The sequence below is a fragment of the Canis lupus genome, chromosome 37 (genome assembly GCF_011100685.1).
Source record: "Canis lupus familiaris isolate Mischka breed German Shepherd chromosome 37, alternate assembly UU_Cfam_GSD_1.0, whole genome shotgun sequence".
Classification (NCBI taxonomy): Eukaryota; Metazoa; Chordata; class Mammalia; order Carnivora; family Canidae; genus Canis; species Canis lupus.
The window spans coordinates 10,081,067-10,098,051 of NC_049258.1; the positions used below are offsets into that span (position 1 = coordinate 10,081,067).

The following is a 16,985-nucleotide window of genomic DNA, read 5'->3' on the forward strand; positions in this document are numbered from 1 at the left end:
TTTCTCTGCCTGTGTCTCTCATAAATAAATAAATAAAATCTTAAAAAAAATAAAGAGTCTATTAAAAAGTTGGACAACAAGCATGAGTAGATAAGTAATTACAATACAGTAATGGAAACTACAAGAAAAAAATCAAATGGAAATGCTAGAGGGGAAAAACAACAACAATAACAATGAGCCAAATAATTCCTTTTCCAAGCCTATCAGATTTCAACAGTTTAGGAAGGAATCAATAAACTTAAAAAAAAAGTCAAAAGAAATTATTAAGCTTGAAACACAAAGAGAAATAAAGGAGTACAGAAATATTTACAGATAATCCAAGAGCTGTGGGGCAGTATCAAATTGTTTAAAACAGTTTTATTTGAAGTCTCAGAAAGAGAGAAAATAGAATAAAAAACACTAAAGAAAATGGCTGGGAATTTTTGAAAGACATCAAACCACAGATCCAAGAAGCTCAGAGAATTTAAGCAGGATGAATACCCTCCCATTGAAACAAACCACCACCTAGATACATTACTAAAATCAAAAGACAATGAGATGTGAGAGAGTCAATGCAGTATTTGCAAGGGAGATAGTTTCAACCCATTTCCACACATCTTAATCCTTCAGCCAAAGTACAAAAGTATTTAGAAGTTAGTTACTAAAGAACTGTACTGGAGAGTACTTTTTAGAAAGGGTCACTGAAATGTCATGTGTCATATCCTTCCCCAAGGAGTAAATACAGGCGACAGTACTACCTCTTGAACCATGTTCAAAAAAGAAGGAACTTCAGAGCTATTACTCAGAGATCTTGATATATGTCATCAGCAGCTGGAAGGATACATTAGACTGGTGCAACTCACATTTAAGAAATCTAAAGGGCAAGAAATGGGCTCGCCAATGACTCCAGGATGTCAGAGTGAAAAGGGCTTACTGATATGCTGGAATGAGCACTCCCAGAGTGTGTCCATGAAGACTGCAAAAATGCTAACCATGGATCAGAGATGGGTTATGTGAAAGAGAGAGAGAACACTGTGAGAGAGGCTGACCACAGAAAGAAGCTAGAGGCTCCTTTGAATACACAGGAGCCAAAGAAAGAGTAAAAAAGCATCACCTGCAGAAGAGATGTATTTCCTTTCAACAAGTAAGATATAGGACAGAGACCTCTAGCAATCAGGAAGAATTTCTGAAATATCAACAAAATTACATGAAAAATGAAAAAGCCATATGGGAAAAAAAGAGTAAACAGAACCATCCCTGAAAAATCCCAAATATTAGACTTACTCAGCAAAGATTTTAAGTCACCTCGTTCAAATACATTCAAAGATAAAAGAACCATATCTAAGGAACTAAATGAAAGTAAAAGAATGATCTCTCTCCAATTAGAGAACATAGAGACCATTTTTAATAAAAAAACAAATCTGAAGTTGAAAAGTACAATAGCTGAAACAAATGAATCTCTAGAGGGGCACATTAGATTTGAGCTGGCAGATAAAAGAATCAGTGAATTTGAAGATAAATCAATTGGGATTATCTAATCTGAGGAACACACACACAAAAAAAGAATGGAGTAAAATGAATAGAGGCCTACAGATTCGTGGGATAGCATCGCACTTACACAAAAGCACAATGGGGCTTCCCAAACAGAGGAGAAAGAAAGGGACAGAAATAGTAGTCGAAGAATTAATGGCCTAAAATTTCCCAAATTTGATGAAAAAGATCAACACATCTAAAAATGAACCTTCACATGTGTGAACCTACACATCTAAGAATCTCAACAAACTCCTGCGTGGATGAACTCAGTAAGATCCACATCTTGACACACAACAAACTACTGAAAATGATTTTGAATATGTGCTAATTTGAATGTATGGGGGGATCCCTGGGTGGCTCAGCGGTTTAGTACCTGCCTTGGGCCCAGGGCATGATCCTGGAGACCTGAGATCGAGTCCCACATGGGCTCCCTGCATGGAGCCTGCTTCTGCCTCTGCCTGTGTCTCTGCCTCCCTCTCTCTTCTTTCTGTGCCTCTCATGAATAAATAAATAAAATCTTAAAAAAAAAATAATTTGAATGTATGGTTGAAGGTTTTTGGTTTTTTGGGGGCGGGGAGGTTGTCTTTTTTTTTTTTTTTTTTTAAAGGATTTTGTTTATTTATTCATGATAGAGAGAGAGAGAGACAGAGACACAGGCAGAGGGAGAAGCAGGCTCCCTGCACCGGGAGCCCGATGTGGGACTCGATCCCGGGTCTCCAGGACCGCGCCCTGGGCCAAAGGCAGGCGCCAAATGGCGGCGCCACCCAGGGATCCTTTTTTTTTTTTTTTTTTTTAAACAAATTAGATCTTACTAGACAGCTCCAGGAAACAACTTCAGATTTCATGGAAGGAGATATGTTAATGATATGAAATCTGGTCTCAGAAATGAGAGGCAAAAGTGCAAAGAATATAGTAGAGAAAGAATATGAAAACTTAAATTAATGGCTTTATATGTGGGGGGTTATTTGGGCAAAACATAATCAAGATAATATACAGGTAACTAATTTTTCTGTTTACCTGCAATCTCTTTCCCAGTCTTGTTACGTTTCCACTTCCAGAAAACAGCAAGTCATTTATTCCAAAGGAGAATGAATAAAATACTAAATCCTTCAGAAATAGTCCAATATAATTTCATCACATAGGATTTTTCTCTACATGTAACATAAATATATTATATAATATAAATATGAGACCTTTCAAAAAGACGTAACCATAATATTACATCTAAGAAATTTTAAAATAATTCCTTAATATAATCAGTATACAAAAAAGACTGAATGATGTCTCTTAAATTTCTTTTAATCTATAGGTGTGTGTATGTGTATCTTGTAAATTATTTGTTGAAGAAAGTTATTTACCATTTTCCACAAATCTGGATTTTGCTGACAGCACCCTTATGATGATTTAATATATTCTGCTGCCTTCTGTCATCCTTTTTTTTTTTTTTTTTTTTAAGATTTTGTTATTTATTTGAGAGAGAGAGAGAGAGAGAGAGAGAACACAAGCAGGGGAAGCAGCAGAGGGAGAGAAAGAAGCAGACTCCTGGCTGAGCAAGGAGCCTGATATAGGGCTCAATCTCAGGACCCTGGGGGATCATGACCTGAGCTAAAGGCAGACACACTTAACTGACTGAGCCACTCAAGTGTCCCTACCTTCTGTAGTTCTTATAAAATTGTGGTTGGATACAGCAGTTTGACCAGATCAGGTTTATTTTTCTAGGGGGAAGACTGTTCATATTGCGTGCTTCTGTCTGAAGGTTCATAACGTCTGGTTGTCATGCAGCTGCTGGTGATCAATGCTTAAGGATTTTTAGGGATTACCAGGTAGTTATAATTAATTAACTAATCCTATTATTCTTTCTTCATTTAATTAGTTTAATTATTCATTTATGGAATACTTCTATAAAGAGAAACTTCTCTTTCTCTAGTATTTGATTACTTTGTAACAGCATTTTTATAGGAAAAATGGAATAAATGCTTAACTTTTTTCCTTTTATTCACCAGTTTCCAAAATGATTTGGCTAGCTAGCATCCTCTACTAGTAGTGAATTAGTTTTGCTTTAAGTATCATTATAAACTCATGGGCTAAATATACTGGATATATTTCAACCCACTATAATTACTATTCTTACTAATTCTCAAATTGTCCCATCTTTGCCCGTGGAAGGTTTTCCATGCTTGGCTCCAATGAAGGCAACAGTTAACCCAGCAAGTCTGGGTTGTTCAAACTTTGCACATTCCCAAGAAGGGTCTGTTATTGTGCCATCGGCTAGTGTATTACTTTCCTAGGGCTGCCATAACACACAGTACCATAACACATAAACTGCACATTGTACAACAGCAGAAATTTATTATCTCACAGTTCTGATGGGCTAGAAGAAACCTAAAATCAAGATATCAGCAGGACCATACTTCCTCTGAAACTTGCAGAGAATCCTTCCTTGCCTTTTCAAGTTTTGGAGTTGCCAGCAATTCTTGGTATTCCTTGGCTTGTAGACTCATTACTCCAACTGCTACCTCAGTTGTCGCATGGCTTTCTTCTTACTGTGCCTGTGTCTCCTCTTTTTGTAAGGACACCAGTCATATTCGATTAAAGGTCCAGCCTCCTCCACTATGATTTAATCTTATCTAATTACATTTGCAATGATCCTATTTCCAAACAGGGTCAAATTCTGAGGGAATGGGGGTCAGGACTTTAACATTAATTTTTTTGGGCAATACATTCAACTCCTAATAGCTGGCTCCTGGAAAATGAGCTCTTGAAACATTCTGATAAAAGCGTTTTGCATTCTTGGGGACTTGAATCAAACTGTACTAGTCTGTTTAGGTAGTCTGTATAAACAATGTGACTATGGTAAAATCAGCTTTCCTTTAGGAGATCTGAAACTTCAGTAACTATGGTCTGTATGACTGACCCCTCAATAAAAACCCTGAACGTCTAGGCTCAAGAGATCTTCCCTAGCAGACATCTTACACATGTCACAACTCATCACTGGAGGAATTAAGCACATCCTATTCAACTCCACAGGGAGAGGACTCTTGCAAGCTTGCACCTGGTTTCCTCCAGATTTCACCTTATATGCTTTTCCTTTTGATGATATTTATCATTTCACTGTAATAAAGTATAACTGAATATAATGACTTATTAGTGATTCTAACAAATCATGAAACTTGGGAGAGGTCATGGGAGCCCCAACACAGCTCCAAAGCCCTTTTGACATAAACCTAGTAAATGATGATAGACATCTAACTTCCTGATAAGCCAAGAAGTTCCAGGCTCATCCTGCACAGTTTTTGCCCTAGACTTAGGATCAAACATTTCCCCAAAAAACCCTTGTCCCTTTCAGCAGGAAATAATACTTAGAGACTATATTCTGGATGCTAAAGATGGGCATACTTTAAATACAATTTATTCCAGGAAATTACACTGAGTTTTAGAATAAATTTTTCAAATACCAAATAAATGTTTTAAGTAGCTGGTATTTAAAGAGTCCAGGAAAGCAGTAGCATCTGGGTTTGGTAGCATTCTTAGCTCTAAATAATTCTCTTCTTTACCTAGTTAACTGACAAAGTTCAGAAGAAGCTCTTCCTGAAGGCAAAAAATATTTGAGTTAATCATTTTAAGAGAGAGGCAGGAGGAGAGGGAAAGAAAATCTTAAGCAGGCTGTACGTCCAGCATGGGAGCCTAACACAGAACTCAATCTCACAACCCTGAGATCATGACCCGAGCTGAAATCAAGAGTTAGATGCTTAACAGACTGAGCCACTCAGGTGCCTCTTCAATAAATCATTTTAAACTATAATCTAGAACTACAATTAGGAAAAAGAGTAAGCAGGAAATTGAATAAAAAGGGATGGAGTAGGGGTGAGCATCTAAGTGCCTAAATATTTCTTCCCTTCTTCTTATTGTAACCATTATTCCTTTTTATTTTTTTTTTAAGATTTTATTTATTTATTCATGAGAGGCACAGAGAGAGAGAAGCAGAGACACAGGCAGAGGGAGAAGCAGGCTCCATGCAGGGAGCCCAACATGGGATTCGATCCAAGGTCCCCAGGATCATGCCCTGGATTGAAGGCAGCGCTAAACGGTTGGGCCACCGGGGCTGCCCCATTATTCCTTTTTAAATAGTACTAGAAAACAGATGTACTATTTCTAATTTTAAATACAATCTAATGTATTACAAAGGAGCTTATCTTTAAAATTTAGATTTACAAATTAAGAAAACAGCTAGTCACATCTGTCAATCTCTTTCTTTCTTTATAGTATTATGCTTTTTGTTTTTTAATGAACTCCTTCCCGATGCTAAGGTTAAAAACATACCCACTTATATTTTCTCCATAAAGATTTTGTATTATTACTGGTATTATTAGCTGATACTTATGTGGCATTTATTAGATGTGGCACACTATTCTAAACATATTTATTTTTTTAAGATTTTATTTGAGGTAGGAGATTTTATTTTGAAGTAATCTCTACATTCAACATGAGGCTCAAACTCACAACCCTGAGATCAAGAGTCACATGCCGGGCTTGCTTTGGCAACACATACACTAAAAGTGGAACGATACAGAGATTAGCATGGCCCCTGTGCAAGGATGACACGCAAATTCGTGAAGCGTTCCATATTTTTAAACATAATTTCATGGTGAAAATAGACTTTTAAAGAAAAAAAGTCACATGCCCTATTGGAGCATGGAGAGGTAGCAAAAGAATCCTGAGCAGACTCTGTGCTGAGTGCAGAGCCTAACATGGGGCTCAATCCCATGACCCTGAGATTATGACCAGAGCCAAAATCAAGAGGCAGTCACTTAAACAACTAACCCACTCAGGAGCCCTGAGAATCACTGCTTAGAATAAAGCTATGCCGTCTTCTGTAGATGATTATACTACTGTTGAGAAAGAGTTCCTTGCTTGGCTTTTGGGTTCTGATAGAGAACCACAGGGCACCAAAATGACTATGTGACCTGATCAACTCTTAACAACTGGGTGTTCTAACCTACCAAGCCATAAAGCTGAATGTGCTAGCAGTGTTCCATCATTAAATGGAAGTGATACTGTACCAAATATTAGCTTTTCCTATCCTTTGGGCACATGAGATGATAGCTCTCTACCTTCTTTAAAGTCAGATGTGACCTCATTGACTTGTTTGACCAATGAGCAGAAATGATTCCTGTGGAAGCATTTAACTGCCAGTATGCAATCTCCTGTTTTTCTCTTGCCACTATGATAACAGAAGCAGAAAAAAACATAAAGATGCAATAACTACGCATCTGCAGTTACCCAAACTTGTAACATTTTACAGGAGAAAAAACAAATTTTTTTTTAAATTTTAAGCCATTATTTGAAGATCAGGTATTATTAGCACTACATAAGTAGCTGATCCTGACTATAAAAGGTTATACATAAGGTTAGTGCAGCCCTGAAAGCACAAATAAACCTTAAAAACAAATGGCTCAAACACCCATGGTACACACTTCTACTAAATGTCAACATTCCTTTAATCTAAGAATTTGCAGAGTTCCTCATGATCAAAGAAAGAAAAATTCACATGGCTCCAATATGAAATACCAGCATTACCCCTACATAGAGGTGGCCCTGCAACACAGGAGAAAAGGGAAATCCTCTCAGTAGGCAGATTTACAGGTGGTTGTATCTGATTGTTCATCATGCCTGAAAAGAATGATCAGAGGTACATATTTAAGAACTGGCTACAAAGAGGCTATCACTAGCACTTGCTCACTATGCTCATGAACAAAATGGCTCAATCGGTAGGAACAGAAATTATACCTTGGCTGAACACAGAAGTCTCTCATCAATGTTTACCTACAATTCCATGACATGTCAGGCTATTTCATACCTCCATGCATTTTCTTAAGCTATTCTCTCCTCTCGAGAATGCCTGTCAACTACCCTCTAGCCTAACCATCTACTCTTAAGACTCAGATCAAAAGTCACTTCCTCTTTAAAGCCTTTCTTAACATACAATCTGGTATCCATTTGAAACCCTTTCTTCCTCCTTCATTCACAAATTCTCAACCTAGAGTCCACAGACCCCCTGGAACCTGTGCAATTGATGGGAAGAAAATTATATCATTCCTATTTATTTTTTAAGATATATTTATTTGTTTTAGAGGGAGAGTATGTGCGAGTGAGGGGAGGGGCAGAGAGAAAGAATCTTCAAGCAGACTCCAATCTGAGCATGAATGCCAACATAGGGCTTGATCTCACCACCAGAAGATCATGACCTGAGCCAAAACAGAGTCATGACGCTTAACCAACTGAGCCACATAGGTGCCCCATATCATTCTTTTTATTAATCTCTAACTAAAATTTATCATTTAATTTGATTACAAATGTAAGCAAAACAGTGAAACAAAAAATTCACAGTGTCTAGACATCAAAATATCATTTATACTCATTACTTCATGTCACAATATCTCTGGTTAAACAGCTTCTGCCCATGCTGGAAAAAAAAAAAAAAAACTGTTTACAACAATAGTCTCTCTTCTTAAAAGCACACAAAACATCAAGAGTGATTCTTTTAGGACACCTCTTTCTCTAGCCTTCAGGGAAGGAAAACAGCCTTCATTCCTTCTCCTTAGGAAGCAGAGCACAACTGATTTCTTTCCACGGATATTGCTCTTTCAAAGCAATCGCCTCTCCCTATCCATCTTAAGCCTCTTGTAAATTGATGCAGTAGGCAGAAACACAGTGGTAACTAGTCCTAATAGAATACAGTACTTTTTTTTTTTTTATGATAGTCACACACACAGAGAGAGAGAGAGAGAGAGAGAGGCAGAGACATAGGCAGAGGGAGAAGCAGGCTCCATGCACCGGGAGCCTGACGTGGGATTCGATCCCGGGTCTCCAGGATCGCGCCCTGGGCCAAAGGCAGGCGCTAAACCGCTGCGCCACCCAGGGATCCCTAGAATACAGTACTTAATACTTTCAATTCCTAGACACCTGTGTACAGGTTGATTAGTCCTATTATTAAACCATAGCTTCTCCAGGGCAGGGAATATTCCTCAGTTGTGTTTGCATTTCCAGCTCCACCCAGCTTAGCACAGAGCAATTAATTCAAGTTTATTGAATGAACAACTTAGCAGCAACAACTGGGCAATCAGCAGCTGACTCAGCAGAGAAGAGACGTATGGCAAAGACTACTAGTTCCCCCCAAATACGGATGCCTACCCCTCCCGCTACAGATCTACCCTATATGCTCAACTATTTCTGAACCTCACTTATAGCCAAATATGCCCAAATCATTAAGTTCTGGTAAACACTGTGTGGGTAATTCTAGAAAGGTTTCTTAAAAGATGAGAAGCGTGCCCCTTTTGTTCTTTGCCTTTCTTCTTCCTTCCCTTTGCCTAGAACTTGGATGTGATGGCTGGGTAGCTAGTAACCATTCTGTGATCTTGAGAATGGAAGCCTAAAGTGCTAAAAATGGCATAAGGAAAAGAAAGGAGGAGCCTGCATCCTTGACAACTCTATCCAGTTGCTCTAACAATCCTAGACTTCCAATTTCTGATTTTTACCCCACAAGACAAAGACATGAACTACTATCTTGTTTAAGCAATGGTTCTTTATCTCTCTTTCTAGCAGCCAAACACAATTCCTTACTGCTAAGGTGAAAAAGAGACTCCAGCAACAAATCTGTGGTCTAAGATGCCAACAGCCATCTCAGTTATGCTTCAATTTAATGATGATAATAAAATATAAGACATTTCCACTGAGCAGAGTAGAGTAGGAAGCAAGACTAAACAAAAAACCTGTACTCTGTGAAGGTACAGGCACCATTATAGTTCAGTTGGAGGGATGTTTATAGTAGTTTGGTACAGTGACAAGATTTCATAATATAGTAATTTCTTGCCAACATTTGGGAGTTATGTTCTAGAAAAGTAATGTGACTTATAAAACTGTGACTGGCAAGACCAAATTACATGAAAATAAGAGATTAGGAAAAAACATTTTGATGAAAGATGTTAAATCAGCTATTTAAAAGCTGTTCAAATTTTTTAAAAAAAAGTGACCTTTCTACAGAATAACCTCCTTCAAGTTTTAAGTTAATATTTATTGTTGTATGTATAACAATCAAATAAGGTTGAATTCCCATATATTATACAGATTATCATAATTATTTTAAACCTGCCCTATGGGGCACCTGGGTGGCTCAGTAGTTGAGCGTCTGCCTTCAGCTCAGGTTGTGATTCTGGAGTCCTGGGCTTGAGTCCCGCATCGGGTTCCCTGCAGGAAGCCTGCTTCTCCCTCTCCTCTATTTTTGCCTCTCTGTCTCTCATGAATAAATAAATAAAATGTTTTAAAAAATAAATAAACCTGCCCTACCTAGCTTGCCATTTAACATCTTTTATACTAATGTTTTTATTTATAGTTATTAAGTCTCAGCAAAACTTTTCAAAAATTCTTAGTGATGTGTCATTTTTTTTACTGTTTTTCATCCTTACATTAAGAAAATAGAAAATAATCTGAATGTATCCCCCCAAAATTTATATATTGAGATACTAACCCTCAAAGTAATGGTATTAGGAGGTGAGGCCTTTGGGAGGTGATTAAGTTGAGGGTAGAGCTCTCATAAGTGGGATGAGTACACTTAGAGGTACACTGATCTTGGACTTTCCAGCTTCCAGAACTGAAAAATAAATTGTTGTTTAAGCTGCCTAGTCTATCATACTTTGTTATAGCAGTCCAAACTGACAGAGACAAAGGTCTTTATCTTTATTTCTTCATCCCCCTGAATTTAGGCTAGCTTTGTGAATTGTTTTGACCAACAGAATGTGATGGAAGGAACATTATGTAAGTTCCAAAGCCTAAGCTCCAAAGACCGCTTGTAGCCCTATAGCTTCCACCTTTACCTTCTGAGAATGCTACCCTGAAAATGCCATGTAAGGTTGCCAGACTGGCCTAGTAGAGAATGAGAAGTCACACTGAGAAGACTGAAGAACTTTAATGGACAGCTAGCACCAAGTGCAAACAAGTGAGTGAGGACATCTTGGATCTTCCAACTCAGTCAATTCTCTAGGTAGATTCAACTACATGAGAGAGCCAAGTGAAACCAACAGAGGAACTGCTCAGTCAACCTACATACAGATGATGAAAAATAATAAATCTCTTTTTCCTAAGTCATTAAGTTTTGGCATAGGGTGTTAGGCATCAGTACTGAAAAACCTTCCCCTAAAAAAACAAAAAACCAAACCACCGAACTTTAAAATAATATTTAATAATTCCTTGAAGATGAGAAAAATCACTCAAGAATTTTTTTTATCTTTAATTCAGCTATTGTAGTATCCCAGAAGTCATGCTGACTCCGATGTTTCATTCCACTATGGTTTAAAAAATAAAATTAATGTATGAAAGTACAACGAGGAGCCATTAAAGTATTTTGCATGAAATAAGTAATATGTGATAGGCATTTCGGAAAGAGCACAGAATGGCCGGGAGAGAAAAAAAGACTGAGGCCATGATGACCCATGAGACTGTTGGCATGGTCCAAGTGAAAGGCCTAGAAAGAGGTTAGAGGCCTGAATTATCACTGCTGCTACTGCCACTACCATTAAATTTACTATGTATTTATGATGCACTAAATATTATAATAAGAACCTTACTTATATTTGCTCATTTAATCTAATTACTCTAATTTTTTTTTTTAATATATAAATAGACTCACAAGAAGTTCCCAAAATATGTGCCAGGACGTCCCAGGTACCCTTGGTCCAGTTTCTTCCAAGGGTAACATCTTGCCCTATGGTAAAATACCGAGACCCAAGAAATTCACATTGGCACAGTCTACAGAGGTTTAGATATCAACAGTTTTATAAGCGCTCATTTGTCTGTGTAGCTCTATACAATTTTATGACATATGTATATTTGTGTAACTACTGCCACAATCAAAATACAGAACTGTTCTAACAAAAGGCTCCATTCCCCCTGATTCTTCACCCCTGACAATAATTAATCTGCTCTTCATCTCTATAAATCTGTTATTTTCAGAACATTATATAAATGGAATCATACTGTATGGAACCTCTTGAGAGTACTTTTTTTTTTTTTTTTCTTGAGACTCTTCTAAGATGTTGCATTTATCAATAGTTCAATCTTTTTTATTGCTGCATAGTGGTCCATGGTGTAAATGTGCCAGTTTGTTTAACCATTCATTTACTGAAGAATATCTGAGTTGTTTCCAGTTTGGGGCTGTTAGGAATTAAGCTGCTATGAGCATTCATACACAGGTTTTTTTGGTTTGTTTTTTTTTTTTAAGATTTATTTATTCATGAGAGACAGCTAAACCGCTGAGCCACTTGGGCTGTCCTCATATACAGGTTTTTATGTGAATATGTTTCAATTTATCTGGAATAAATGCCTAAGAATGCAACTGCGCAGTTGTACAACTCTGTTTTTAATGACAAAGAAACTGAGGCTGCAAATGTGGAGCTGGAATTCTCATCTAGATAGTGTACTTCTGGGATCCCTGGGTGGCGCAGCGGTTTGGCGCCTGCCTTTGGCCCAGGGCCCAATCCTGGAGACCTGGGATCGAATCCCACGTCGGGCGCCCGGTGCATGGAGCCTGCTTCTCCCTCTGCCTATATGTCTCTGCCTCTCTCTCTGTGTGACTATCATAAATAAATAAAAATTAAAAAAAAAATAGATAGTGTACTTCTAAGTCCTAACTCTTCACACTCCTAGAGGTTGTAGAAATTAAGAGAAGTGAATTTAAAAAGTAGTAAGAGAATAAAGTCAACAGAACCTATCATTGCTGAGATGAGGAGTATATGAGTAAAGATTCAAAGATAATACCAGGTTCCAGCTTCAGCACATTAGATGATAGAAGATAAAATTCACTTTTAGATATACTATATTTGAGGGACCTGCAGGTCGTCCTCATCTAGCAGGCAATTAGATTTACAGAACAGGAACCAGAGATCAAGAAAAAGCTCTGGATTAAAGACATAGATTTAAGAATCACATCACATTTAGATGCTGAGCAAATAAAATCAGAGGGACAAGGTACAGATTTAGAAGAGATGTGACCACAGAACTCTGAAGAGAAACAAACATTCATTCCTTCTAGTCTTTTTCCACAAACAGTAAGTACTGTGACAGACTCCAAGTTCATATTAACTTTAGATTTTACAATCATCAAGTAGAAAGGACAGTAGTATACTCCCCACTACTTTTTTTCATTTAGAAAGAAAGAACTATAAAACTATAAAAAGCTGGTTAAAAAGCCCCACTCCTATCCCTGGGTGGCGCAGCGGTTTGGCGCCTGCCTTTGCCCAGGGCGCGATCCTGGAGACCCGGGATCGAATCCCACCCACATCAGGCTCCCGGTGCATGGAGCCTGCTTCTCCCTCTGCCTATGTCTCTGCCTCTCTCTCTCTCTCTCTCTCTCTCTATCATAAATAAATAAAAATTAAAAAAAAATTTTTAAAAAGCCCCACTACTACTCTGTTAATACCATAATAGTGGATACATGTCCAATGTACAAGGCCAAGACTGAACTCTAATGTAAGCCATAGACTTTGGGTGATAATGATGTATCAATGTAGGTTCCTCAATTGTAACTAATGTATCATTCTGTGGGAGATACTGATAATGGGGAGGATCTACAAGTGTATGGGGTGAGTACATGGGATATCATTGTACCTCCCACCCGATTTTACTGTGAACCTAAAACTGTTCTAAAAAATAAAGTTTAATAAAAAAAAATTGCTTTTAATCCTCAATATAAAAGAATATATTAAAAATTATTAGTTTCATTCCCCACTCAGCATCCAACTCCCTCTACAGGAATTTAAGCAAGTAAACTGACAAATCTTAGCAGCTAACAAGTCTTTATTAATTAAAAACCAAGCACTATCAAGTGTCAAGGGTTATGTCAATTTTACCTCAATTAAAAAAAAAAAAAGAGTTAAGGGTCCATAATAACAAAAGTGATAAATTGAATTCCAACATTTTTGGGAGTTCAGTGTTTTACAATGAACAAAATAACTATTTTGTAACCCCTACTTTGCCATCCAATAAATTGGTGTCACTTACCATATATTTTTTTTAATTTTTTATTTACTTATTCATGAGAGAAACAGAGAGAGAGAGAGAGACAGAGGGAGGCAAAGACACAGGCAGAGGGAGAAGCAGGTTCCATGCAGGGAGCCTAACATGGGACTTGATCCCGGGTCTCCAAGATTACGCCCGGGGCTGAAGGTGGCACTAAACCGCTGAGCCATCCAGGCTGCCCACTTACCATATTTCATGACTTTTGTTGTATTTCAAACCTAGAAAGAACTATAATTCTATAAATGATCAAAGTCATTTATAGAATGACCTCTTAATATATTACATAATTGAGTTTTTACATCTTCTTCCAAAATTAGTCTACTCATCTACTTCTTCTCATACTTGTCTCCATGGCAGAGACCCAAACAGAAAAGCTCAAACTTTGTAAAAATGAACCAGGAATTTCTAAACAGGGCCCATGTCAAAGTCAACACATTCACAGTTCCAATTTTTAACATATTAACATATATGAATGAATGTTCACACAAAAGATAAATGTATATTTTCACTGTATCATAGCAATATCACAAAAAGAACTTTAATCAAGAAAACTTCCAATTTTTATTTTCCAGTTCTATTTAATTCTTAAACTAGATAGCTTTTAGAGACATTTTAAGAGAACAAGATAAAGGGGCCCCTGGGTGGCTCAGTTGGTTAAGTGTCTGTCTTTGGTTCAGGTCACGATCCCAGGGTCCTGAGATTGAGCCCTATGTGGGGCTTCCTGCTCAGTGGGGAGCCTGCTTTTCCCTCTCCCTCTATTGTTCCCCCGCTTGTGCTCCCTGGCTCCCTTTCTCTCTCTCTCTCCAAATAAATAAATAAACAAACAAACACAATCTTTAAAAAAGAGAGAGAAAACAAGATTATCACTAAATATCTGTGCAAATTAGCACAGGTCTGAATTGTGGAAGAAATTAGTTTGTTTTATGGATAGCGACTACCAAGTAAAAACTAATCCAAACCAAAACAGTCAGGAAATTTTTATTTCTGGCAACTTCAGCTCCTGGTTAGAGACTCTAGCCCAGCTATAATGTTAAATGGTGAAATTTTATTGAGCTATAAGAATATTGGTAGATTTAGCAGCCTTTTCTTTCAAGGGAAAACTACCATTGCTATTTCATACCACAAGTATGAGAGCCATGAATTAGATCAATTCTAACATGGAAGCCAGTGGTGAACCACATCACCTAGGAGATGTTTTTTCCTTCAAAATGTATCTATTTCTCTTCACATTCCCCCTACCACTAAGATTCTGAAGGGAAGTGGAGACAATAGTTATGTGTGTATGCCTTTTTTTTTTTTAACTCCTAGATTATTCTGATACATATGTAACTCTCTACCCTCAATGAGAATTCCTGAATTAGGTCCAACTCTATTTTTTTAAACACTGTATCAACAGCAGGCAAAGGATCAGAGCTACAAAGAGACAAGAGCTTAGAAGGAGGCTCTGCAGGTAACCGGCTGTATTCACACCAGTTGTAAGCAACCTTCAAGAGCTTTCTGCGCCAGCTCCTTCCAGAATTCATGATGTTATATTTTAGACCATGACAAATATCCAGTTCATCATCCGGAGAAAGGCACATAGTCTAGTAGCCAGATAAAAATATAAAAAGAAGCTATTTTGGGCATCAAAAAAACTAAGAAACCACAGAATGAAAGATAGAAACTCCTCTGTTCTTGCTTTAAAAGAACAACAAAGCACTTTTTTTGGTGCAGCTGATAATTTGGAGACTTTCTTTCCATATTTTATCATTTTAGTTTTTTTATTATGTAGCATTGTTTTTTCTATTATAAAGCTCCGTCAAGCTGAAAATCTTAATTATAGAATTTAATAAACTACTATTAAATGCCAAAACTGTGTATTAAAAAAAATTTTTTTTAAATGAAACAAACTTAAATCTAAATTGCATGTCAAGATGGTTTAAGAGTTGGATTTAAAAAACTCTACAGGTCCGTTTTAGAGCAAAAAAAAAAAAATATATACTTCTTTAAGCCAGTGTTTCAGCTTCCTATAAACAGCTCCAATACTGAAATGTGTCAGGAAAGTGGGCTTCTAATGTTATATAAATAATAGGCCAATTATTATTATATTCTAATTCTGACTGGCGTTTCTTAAATCAGTTGGTAATTTCCTACTCAATGTTCAACTTTGTTGCATTCTACAATGACACCTACTGGCCGTTCAAAATCAGCCATTAGTTAGTTCTCTAAGAGCTCTTAGCAGGCTGGTTACATAAGAAACACACACACACAGAAACACACAGGCACACACTCACACCACCCTGCACAAGCAGCAGAGATTTGTTCACAGGTACTCACACTACAGAACTGCACCTACAGCAGTATTCTTTGAGACTGAGACAGTATTACTCTTGCAAAAAGGTAAAAAAGACCAAGGAAAACACCGGGAATCAAAAATTTTGACTGAAGCACTGATAAATATTTGTGGTTAAACATTTCAGTACAAACTCTAATGATCTACCTCTCTTTACCAAATGATATTTAGAGGGAAAATCAAGAATCTTTTCATTTAGGCTCTGGGATATATTAAATCATCGCTAATACAAAAACGAAAATCGTACACGTGCTCACACTACCTTAGTCCTTATCTTCTCAGCCAAAGGCTACATTTCAACCAGCTTACATTTTAGCAATTTATGATGCGTCTTTTAAAGTTTCCCGGTGTGCTAGGACACCTCATTTTTAAGGCAGTCTGTGGTTCGGTAAACACATACTGAATGGAATTCCTATTTTATTCTCTATTCCACTGTGCAGTTGTAAAAACTCAGAAAAAGGGATAATTTACAGTTAATCCTGTCCATGAATACATGTTTTTAACCTCCGTTGGAGAGGTTCCAAGAGCATACTCTTTTAAACCTAAGAAATCACTCATAACTATTCCGGGCAACTGGTTTATCAGGCGTAAAAGAGCATATTACTTAAAAGAGGACTTCTTCTCCCCTACCTTATGCCCCTAAAAACCACCACCACCTGATTTTCACGGTCTCTAACATCCACAATATTTAGGTGGGGGCGGGGGGGGGGGAGGTTTCCCTCCCTAACAACTAAATTTCGAGTCCTTTTCCAACTCGCACTTACCTCCTACTATAGGTTTTTGAGGCTCCCCACTTTCCTGAAGATCAAAAACAAACAAACAAAAAGTATTTGTGATCAGCATTGACCGTTGGAAACAAATAAATTCATAAACACTACAAAACACCACCCTGGCTGCCCGTCTCACACCGACGCCTCTCTCGACCCAAGTCCGGAGTCGGGATAAGCTCGACCTGACGCTGCTCCATGCTGCTTCACCTATACGGAGCCTGCCAAGGTAGGGAGCACGCAAACCAACGAGAAAAAAAAAAAACAAAAACAAAAACAAAAACTATTCTGACACATCAAGAGGT

The 16,985-nt window shown here is 37.6% G+C and overlaps 1 protein-coding gene and 1 non-coding gene across 7 annotated transcripts in view; one reads left to right on the forward strand and one right to left on the reverse strand.

Annotated features, from left to right (window-relative positions):
• FAM126B (family with sequence similarity 126 member B) overlaps positions 1-16,985 on the reverse strand; it is a 77,515-nt gene that overhangs the window by 59,638 nt on the left and 892 nt on the right. For 3 of the 6 annotated variants that reach the window (XM_038585329.1, XM_038585324.1, XM_038585326.1), the window contains exon 2: positions 16,678-16,711. The exons of 2 other annotated variants lie outside the window; for them this stretch is intronic. The gene's annotated coding sequence lies outside the window, so the exon portion shown is untranslated. Of the gene's footprint in view, positions 1-11,194; positions 11,270-16,677; positions 16,712-16,985 lie in introns of all 6 variants that reach the window. One more of the 6 variants, XM_038585327.1, reaches the window with a different exon arrangement.
• Positions 6,041-6,142, forward strand: LOC119867979. The gene has a single exon (XR_005385475.1). It is a non-coding gene; the product is annotated as a U6 spliceosomal RNA (small nuclear RNA).